General features: G+C 37.5%; 1 long non-coding RNA gene across 1 annotated transcript in view; it reads right to left on the bottom strand.

Annotated features, from left to right (window-relative positions):
• The window catches only part of LOC107836420 (uncharacterized), an 11988-nt gene continuing 1879 nt past the window's right edge, over window positions 1-10109 (bottom strand). Inside the window, exon 3 of the long non-coding RNA XR_001662311.1 lies at window positions 1-206. This is a non-coding gene — a long non-coding RNA (uncharacterized LOC107836420). The remainder of the gene's footprint in view (window positions 207-10109) is intronic.

Here is a 10109-nt window from a genome sequence, read left to right as displayed (position 1 = left end):
TTCAGTATCTATTTTGCCAGCATAAGGAGATTCTAAGTGGTAGGAGAGGTTTTCAAAGGCGTAGCGTGCCTGTGTCACAATACCCTCTGATGTCCTTGAGATAGTTGCTTGAAGTCTGTCAGCGGTGCTCACCTCCAGCCTGACGGGGCCAGCGCACATGGAGGGTGATTGACAGGGTGGGTGAGTCACAGGCTTCCCTAGCCTCTCTGCAATAATAGCAAAAACACCAATGCCGGGAATGTTAATGTCCTTCATATTTTATTAATTCAAAATCCATGGGATATCAGCTTGGTGCTTTATGAAAAGAAAACATCAATCCTGCAGAAGTAATGAGTGCGGCAGCAGATTGGGGTTGAGGGAGAAGGCAGCAGAGAAGAAGGGGGAGGATGAGGCACCGAGAACCCCTCTAGGTATGTACTGAGGGAGACGGAGAAAACTAATATTTGACTGTCCGCTGTCGGGTCTTGTTGGCTAAATGACTGTGCCTCAGGGAAGAAACAAGCACAGCGGCTGTTGCTGAGGTGTCTCATCCAGCTCAGTGGAGTGATTGCTACACCTTATAGGCATCTGTGAATGGCTTTATGTTTGTGCACGCAAACACATGTGCATGTCTGTTTTTTTTGTTGTTTTTGTCCCGTGTGTGCGAGCGAGTGCTTTAGTTCCTTGATTGAAGTGTGGGGGCTTTGTTGTTTTCAAAGCTTGTCACATATTTTTAGGCATCAAATTGACAAGACAGAACAGCAGCTGCATTAAAAGTGATGTGTGGTTTTCCTTAAAAGCCTGCATATGGAACTGCCGGAAACAGTCTGAAGGTCACAGCAGAGAAAACAGGGACACAGCTTGTCAGGGCGCTACAATGTCACAGGCAGGTGCCAAGAAAATGCAGAGCAGCTGGTAGAAAAGATCTTAGAAGTCAACGTAAAACTTTAATGCACTACAAAAGACTTGCCACAAATGATTTGCTTCTTTTATTAGGCATGTAACAAGGAATGTAAACTTTAAAAGAAAAACAAGTTGCACAAGAAAATTCATATGATTCATAGTTTAAAAGTATTTTAAAGAAAATACCAACTCTTGGGTGAGAAAAGTAGCTATCAGATGTCCAAAAAGCAGCAATAAGCTGCTAAACTTTGCATCTTTGAATGTGACAGACGCGCTAGGAGAGAAAAAATAATTGTATGGGAGGGAAAAGGTTTATCCCAAATATGTTTAGAACTTGAAGCTCCTCTGTTTTTGAGCTCACAATGCTTCATTATTTACAGAGGCTAGACCTTCAAATTTGACGACCTTGAAGGTCATCTAATAGATAACACCTGTAAATGCTTGGGGTGGCAGAGGAACCAAACTAGCCACCGCTAGTGGTTGAGAAGGGGAAGAAAATATGTTTTTACCAAAAGTTTCCAATAATATCAGAAAAGGTCACCTGATTTGACAGTTTTCACCAGAGTTATGGACAACAACAAAAAAAGTGATGTTGCTCCCACTCTGCGTTCTGTACAGCCAATATTTCACTTTCCTCTTGCGTTAAATAAAGACACATTTATGTCATGAACTGTTGTAGGTTACGAGCCAGGCACTGTACAGACTGATAATTATTCAAAGAAAAACTCAAAATTATAGTTAAGATATGTGATAACTGGAGAATAAATGTCCAGAACAATGTTGAGCTGGCAAGGCAGCAGGAGGACATGCAATCATGCATGGCGTTTAATGCAAGGATCTAACAGGAGTGCAGGAAACAAACAGGCTTATAAAAGCTTTGTAGGGGATTAGAAAACAAGGACCAGGTGAGATCAGTCAGCAGAAATGCATCACAGCTGAGAAGGGAATGTAACTTTAACATTACAACAGGTTGCTTTCCAGAAAACTGCAATAAAATTCTCAATTGTGCCTGTGAGGTGTCAGCTTCACCAAAATATAACCTGAAAAGCCCAATAGAGAATGTAGAGTTCTTTGCAGAACAACACAAAAAATAAGATATTTTTTGCTATAAGTCTGGAAAGTTGCTACCAATTTTGAAAGCTTATTAAACATTGTGTAATTTTGCTTTAATTTATATTTAGATAAAATGAATATAATTGTAACAACCATTACTGAAGTAGCATTAAAGAAAAAATATTATTTTCTACATTTTCACATTTTTGGGAGATACTGTATTTTCCGCACTATAAGGCGCACCGGATTATAAGGCGCATAGAATAGACGCTACAGTAGAGGCTGGAGTTACGCTATGCATCCACTAGATGGAGCTGCACTGCACGGAATATCAACAAAACAGTCTGACTCCGGTCGGTTAGGAGAGCCTCCTGCGATTGGGCCGGGGCGTGGCTGGACGATGGTCACCCTTCTCCGTTCACGCAACGTATGTTGGTGGAGAACGTGGTGCTAATTGACCTGCAGACGACCTGATTCTAGACGGTCGGTAGGTAGATAGGTCAGTCAAACTTTATTAACAAACCAGCATTCTGACAACTATCCCAGCGTGCGAAAATGAAGACGGCGGCTGCTTACCGTAGTTGCTAGACCTGTTGTGGCTCAATATTGGTCCATATATAAGGCGCACCGGATTATAAGGCGCACTGTCGGCTTTTGAGGACATTGAAGGTTTTTAGGTGCGCCTTATAGTGCGGAAAATACGGTACTTCGAAAACCGTATATTTTGCTACTGGTTACCATGGTAGGAAAAAAAAACTGATTATGATGACAAAAACAACAACATGCCTCGATTGACTGCATATTTCTGCACTTTGAATCTGTGTTTAAAGCCTCACCATAAAACGTAAATATGATTTTGAAAAGAATAAAATGGTTTCTGCAGCATTAAGAGCAGGTGGTTCTCTGTATAGACTGCAGAACTACTAGGCAGTCTCTGTCACTTTGTGTGAAGGGAACAGACGGAATCATGACAACTTCCATTTACGTCCACCATTCCCACCATTATTATTGTGATTTTAAAGAGACTGGATTGAGCATATGGTGAGCAGGTCCCTAATGACATGATGGATGTTTAGTATTCTCTGGGGCAGTTCATTGTTCACAAATGGGTGAAAACAGACAGTTTAATAGTTTCAGGCTAAAACTGCGGCTGCTGCTGCTTTTAAGAAGGCCATCATGTCCAATCATTAAACATCTGGAAGTGTCTCTCAGCTGCTGCCATTATGGCTCCAATCTTTCCGTCTTCTAGCTGTGTTTATTTGAATCGCTGCAGGCTGCATAGCAAAAACTTGAGACTAATAAAAGTGATAAATGATTTCTTGGTGATTCACAGAAAGTTTCATCTGTTTCTCTCAGGGAGAAGAAATTATATTCTGAGAAGATGCCACCAGCTTATTCACACCCACATCTATCAGGCGTTTTACCTCACTGGTGACATTTCATCCTTGAATGAATTCTCCTGGCATCTAAAGCCTCATTTCACCTCCTCTACCTCCTGCCTGCACACATTAAACATCTAAATGCATTTAACAAGCATGGTCACAAGAACTTACTATGGTTTTACACCTATAATGTGGTTTGAGGATTTTATGGATTTAAGAACGTTTTATCATTTGCCAATGTAGAAGTTGACCCATAAAGATTTTGGTTCATTAGAAAGTTGATTTGGCTTTAACATACTAAGCAGTAAAACCACAATGGAGAGGTGCTGCCCCCCAATTAATGCCTGAAAACCCCTTGAAATAAGTCAAAATGGTTTGGAGTATAAAATATTAATACATTTCATCTTAGTTATATTCACACATTTGCATAAAGAGTGTAGAAGAATCTTGCATTAGGCATTCAGATCCCCATAAAGTGGAGTATATCAGCTCTTAAGCTGTTGTTTCTCTTCATTGCTTCTTAAGAGTTTTTTGCTCATTGTCTTTGGGAGAATACTAAACCATTTTACATTTTGACCCATCGTACATGACGTCACGCTCTTCAGAGTGTCTGCCATGACAGACATCAACAAAACTTATGTGCACTTTAACTCTTTTAAAGTTTGTCAAAAAACGCACCTGTCATAAGGTTTGTTGGCTGTCACTTGGCAAAGCGCAGCTTCATTTCACTGATTGATTTGTGTTTACTCTACATCTCCTAAACACTTTGCCAACAATCATCGCCCACCTAAACTATTGATGGATTTGCAGCCCAAGCCATGTTCAGATCTTCTGCTTTTCTTCCCCTGGTGTCCTTTGACGTATCTCTTATTCATGTTGGTGGAGAGATTGGAATAGTAAAAAATAACAGCTCTTTGCAAAGTTAAGGTTAGCCTAAATTACAAGCTGGTTGTAAAGAAATATAAATTATTCACTTAGATTTTTTTAAGCATTTGTTTCTTCAGCTTGTAATTATCCTACCATAAAAATAAAAAGTTGATCATTTCATTGTGAAATGAACGTTGAAAATTCAGTCAGCAGAATGTTGAAAATTCAGTGTGGAATTAAACATTTTCCATGCTGTTTAATGTCAGCATTTAAAATGTTTGCTTAATATTCTTAAAATTCTTAATATATGCTGAGATTCTGCTACTATTTAAATGAACCTTCATCTCTACCACAGAGCACAGGTTGGACTTTGGCCAGACTCTTAATTCTCCATCATATATTTATATAGAAGAGTCATTTGAACCCAGAGAACAGGTCAAATGGGTTTAACTATGTGGTGAATAATTTAAGATTCTATTAACATTTAAATTTGACATTGATTTCACACAGTCAGGCCTCAGCTAAGTGACAAGAAACATCAAGATGTTAGAGAAAAAGAGTCCTGCTATTTGTCCTTTTGGCATTTATATATATATATATAGTTTTAAGGACTCCGTTTCAGTTAGGATTCGTTTATGAAAACTTAAAGCTGAATTTTTTTTTTTACATAATTCTGCCTCTCATGTGATGTGACAAACATAAAACAACATTTTGAACCAACTAGATTGTTTTTATGTACAATCTGACCAAAATATTAAGTGTGTCCAGAAATTTAGTGTATATTTCTGTGTTTAAGTTAAAGATTCTTTATAAACTGCAGTTAAAGTAGATTTTTTTCCAGCTCAACAAAGTTTGTAGATATAGATGTGAGGTCCAGGCATTGCCTTTTAGAGATCTGTTTACACACACAGAGGGGAGACCTTTTAATAGGACAGACCTGCCACTTGCATTGAGGTCATTGCATTTAAAACTTGTATTTACTGGACAGATGCCCGGATAGTTCAAGACTGTGCAGATTTACATTAGATCTAGCTCTGTTATGTTATGTCTGGGAATAATAATAATAATGTGTAGATATAATATTTCCAAGCTAACAGTCACTGAAGCGGTTGTACTTTTATCCAAGGCTTTTACACATTAATGTCGAGATTTTGACTTTCAGTATGTAAATATCTTTATGCATGTTCTATATGGTCAGATCTCATACCCTATATCCCATTTATCATTATTAAATCAGATATTAGACATATACCCTATTCAGAGACAACAAAGCAAAGATTCAGCACATCTGGTTATTATATATTTTATCCTGTTTTTCAGCATAAAGCATCAGGCGGGGTTCTTTGGGATTTCTGTTTGTAATATCTTCTGTCATCCTGCATCCCCTGTATTGCTTTTCAAGTCAAAAGGCAGGTTGCATATCTGTCAAGAGGGTGCACTGCCATCAAACTCAGATGAGATTGCTTTTTTCAGGGTTATGAACAATAAACAGTGTTTGTGCAGCTTGATATCTGTCAGAACAAGACGGCATGACTCAGAGATCTCAATAAAAAAAGAAATAGTAATGCTGGCTGAAATGGTGAAATCAAAACTAAATAAAAATAGTTTAGTGAAACTTTGAATGAAAACCAACAAGGTTGTTGTTTTTTTACTATCTGCAAATAATAGCCACGATCATCCCTGCCATCACCCAATTATTCTGCTGCGTCTTAACTTTGCATTTTAGTACAAGTAAGAAAAGTACACGGCTTCAAATGAATAACACTCATCTGGTACTGCAGCATGTCTGGCCTACCTGATACAATTATGTAGCATAAACTTCACAACTTACAGATGACAGATTAGTGCCACCGCTTACAAAATCTACACAACTGGTGTTTAAATATCACAACAATAACCAAATAATGTTAGAAAATCTCATATTAAAAAATACAGATATTTTATGGAGGAAGACTCACATTGTGCAGTCCAACCTGTTTTCTGATCAAATCACTAAATAATAATTTAACCATTTGAGGGACATTCATAGATCTTTGAACTTTCTGTGAAAGATGGAGAAACAATCTTGTGGGAAAAAATGACATTTACAGTAACTGACTTATGAGGGAGCAGCACACTGTAAATTATACAGACTTCACCCTGATAAATCCACGCTATAAAAATGCCTCATAAAGGATAAAAAAAATGCAGACATGAAAAGATTTTATGTTTCATAAAATGCACATAATTTCTTCAAGTTTAAATCCACATAAAATCGATTTATAGTCAAGCAAACATGCATACTTGTGAAAATAAGAAGGTAGAATTAGATTAAGATATTGTATGTGAGTTTTAGAATCTGTAGACTTATTTTAGAGTATTTATAATATATTATAATTATATATCATCACAGTTTTGGGTGCAATTAGATTTCTGACTCAAAAAACAATTCTATGATTTAAAGGAGTTGCAAATGTGCTTAATTAGTCCTGATGTTTCATATTTTCTTCCCCTCAATTGGCATAATGCACTTTTATTTATCTCACTTTGACTTAATTTCAGGAGATTTTCTTGAGAACCTTGATGTTTTGCGGGACACAATTGGACCTCAATCCCAAGTTCTGGTATTCTTGGTTTTGAAGATTCTCATGTGGATCATGTTTACAATGTTTTATAAACAATATTTTATTGGGTGTGGGGTCGGTTGGAGCCCATTTGTAAACACAAGGGTTAATTGTGAAATTATCCTCCCATTTGCCTTTAGCAAATTTATAAAATATTTCAAGCATGTTAATATCACTGTGGTACAAAATTATGTGTCTTTTGCACTCTTTGTTCTTATGCATGATTTTATACTGCTAAATAAAAATAAAGTATGCATTTTAGCTGGAGCTGTAGATATGCGCATAGCATTATAATATTTAAATCCATACATCTATTTTCTGTAGCATCTTAATCTTTACAGGGTTGCAGAGAACTAGTAGCCTTCCCCTGGTGTCAGAGAGGCTAGGAACAAATTGGAGATTTAATCAGTCAATTATAAGGCAACTCAATAGACACACAGCAATATACATACATTTAATCCTAAGAGAATTTCAGAGTGATCCTTTAACCCAATGTGGACTTTTTTTGCCTTCTTGTTGCAATCCAGCAGTGCTAAAACTTCCCCCAGTGCAGCTCTGATCTAATATTTTTTTAATACTTTGTAGGGAATAAAACAGTAAAGAAACTCATAATGTTTGCCAGTAACTTTTAGCAATGAGAAATGTCTGCAGCTGTGGAAGGATGGTGTGACTGCTGCTAAAATTAGAAAGCAGTGACTCAGGCAGCACCGAGGGGTTACTGCTTCTTGTTAAGTGTGGGATGCCTCACACATCTCCTCACATCCGGTATTATCAACTTGCCATATCTCTGCTGTTTTCTGCTTCATCTCTTTTTAAATTATTCGCATTTGGCTCATTTAACAAAACGTGCTTCTCTTGACAGTCATTCAAGATGCCATTAAGCGCAGTCACTGTGAGGAAAGTGGAAAACTCAACAACGTTTTCTGTCTTTTATTATGCAAACCTTTGTTGTACATTTGGTTAACAGAGTCATCGAGAACGGGGACATCTATTAGATGCAACCCCGGTCACAGCCATAGCTCTGCTGCAGATGGTGTCGCCATGTTCCTGTAATTATGCCGTAATGTCTTGTCAGAGCAGCATGGAGAGTCAATGGGAGACTTTCTGTCTCTCTAAGGACACGAGTGGCTGGGCAGAGCTCATTACAGTGAATCACACGGGCTGAAGAAGCAGAGAGCAGAAATACCTTTATATGGCTAAGGTAGGTCCCTGGTGGAAATGAGCATCTGTCATTTACCATCAACCACAGCTGTGTTAATTCCTCATAAACCTCTGACTGCGGCGGACTGTGGTGTCTCCAGAGGACCTGGGATGTGACAACCATCAATCAGATCTGAAAATGGGTCAAATTACGGACAGAGTAAATCCACTTCAGGCTTGAGAGGGGATAGCATTTCTGTTGTCAGAGTCCTCACAGTGCATGCAAAAATTTCCACAGAGTGTAAAAATATAGAGTAGGAAAAGTCTGAATTTAAAAAAGAAATGAAAGAATTTCAGAGAAGAGAGATTTTTTTTGCATGTTGAGTGCTTGACAAGGACTTGTGATGTTGGATTATCTTAGCATGCAGTTGACTTTTCTAGTTACAGCTCAGGTCTGCTGATATGGATGGTGAAAGTCAAGAACCAAGTTATTAGTATCATCAAGACGTTTGGTACTAATCAGACTGGATATTAGAAGGCTATGACTGAGTGATAGATAATCCTTGATTTTGATTAAATGCAGGAAACATTTCTAATTCTCTGTTTTGCTTGCATGTTGGGTCTGAGTTAGTGAATTAGCACAATGCTGTTGTGAACAGAGTATTGAATATTGATTGCTGATTTTCTTTTTCTTTTTTGCTACTGTACAACAAATACTGGGACAGTTAGATGCCCCAACACAAAGAACCCGACTGTGAGTAACTTCACTAAATGAAGAACAAGCATGTTTTAATACAACAAATGCACTGGATGCAGACACACAGCTACTCTTTATGTTTATTCCATCTGAACACAAGCTTTGTTCTTCTGGTGTTAGTTTGTATCTGTGAGTCTGCTGAGAACTGTGAAGTTGAGAAAGATCCACTATACATTATCACTGGAAATATTGTTCAAACATACCTACTGCATTATTTAATCAAGCTATATGTTGGAAACAAATATTTGGAAAAGTACTTCTTTAATGTTTCATTGTAGTCTATAAAGCACCGAACGTTTCATATAATAACTATATATTTTTTTGTCTGTCTGATGACGTAAGTTTGAAATATAAAACCACATGCTCAGTATCTGAGTAGACTTTTACCTAATAATATTTGCTTGAGTAAAATATGTTGAAGTAGTGCTACTCCTACTAGATAATGAAACAAAAGCTAACAAATGTTTTATTTTCCACCGTTTCCTATGAGCCTCAGCAGCGTTAGAAGATAAATCATGGATGGTCCATAAGGTTGTCTCTCATTTCAAAGTGCTACAGAGCAACTTAGAACAAAGTGCTGTAGGTACACAAGTGAGTGATTCTAGTGATTCAGTGATAAAATGTCACACCATCTGTGCATTTAATCCATCAAACCCTGTGTTTGCTGCAAAAGCTTCAGTCATGACAAAAAAAATCACAAAGGCTCATCACATTGTACCCTAAAATAAAAAAGGAATGAAATGCATATATACATCATAAATTAGATGAAAGTGGAGCCCAGAGTTTGGCAACTAACCAAGCTACACCAAGTACATATACGCAAGGAAATATGGGCTGCATAATGAGAACAACGACAAATATATGACAGGCTGAGAACCAAATAAAATCACTCTCTACCCTTTGTCACTTTTATATGCACTACATTGTATATGCAGTCACCCGGCAGATGAAACTCATTTATGTATTCATGCCCAGGAATGATGCTGTCTGCAGGTTTCAGGTCTAAAAATAGTTTGATGCACAACTTCTCTGGGTGCCACAATGCAGAGGAATGTAGAGGAAGCAAATTGAACGATAAATTTCAGCTCATAGTTTTGGGAGGAATCATCTTTGTGAAGTAGATTTGTAAATCCGTGTCACTTAGTCATTGAAGGATGGGTGAGTGGATTCATTGAACGCCCACCTTATACATAATGAAAACAGTCCCCACCTTTCTTTCAAAAGAAACCTTTTATATAACTTTGCTGTTTGAAAACGAGGGATTGTTAAAACATTTCTTTGATATCAATCACATTTATTCATGTACAAGATGCACAGCTTTGCCAAAGTATTCATGCCACTTTTGCAAGTCAAAACTTCAATGTAATTATTGAGCTTTTATGTGATAAACTGGTGCATAATTGTGAACTAGAGCACAATTATGCA

This window comes from Poecilia formosa, unplaced genomic scaffold (assembly GCF_000485575.1).
Source record: "Poecilia formosa unplaced genomic scaffold, Poecilia_formosa-5.1.2 Scaffold57, whole genome shotgun sequence".
In the NCBI taxonomy this organism is placed as follows: Eukaryota; Metazoa; Chordata; class Actinopteri; order Cyprinodontiformes; family Poeciliidae; genus Poecilia; species Poecilia formosa.
This window is presented reverse-complemented; position numbering and strand designations above follow the sequence as displayed.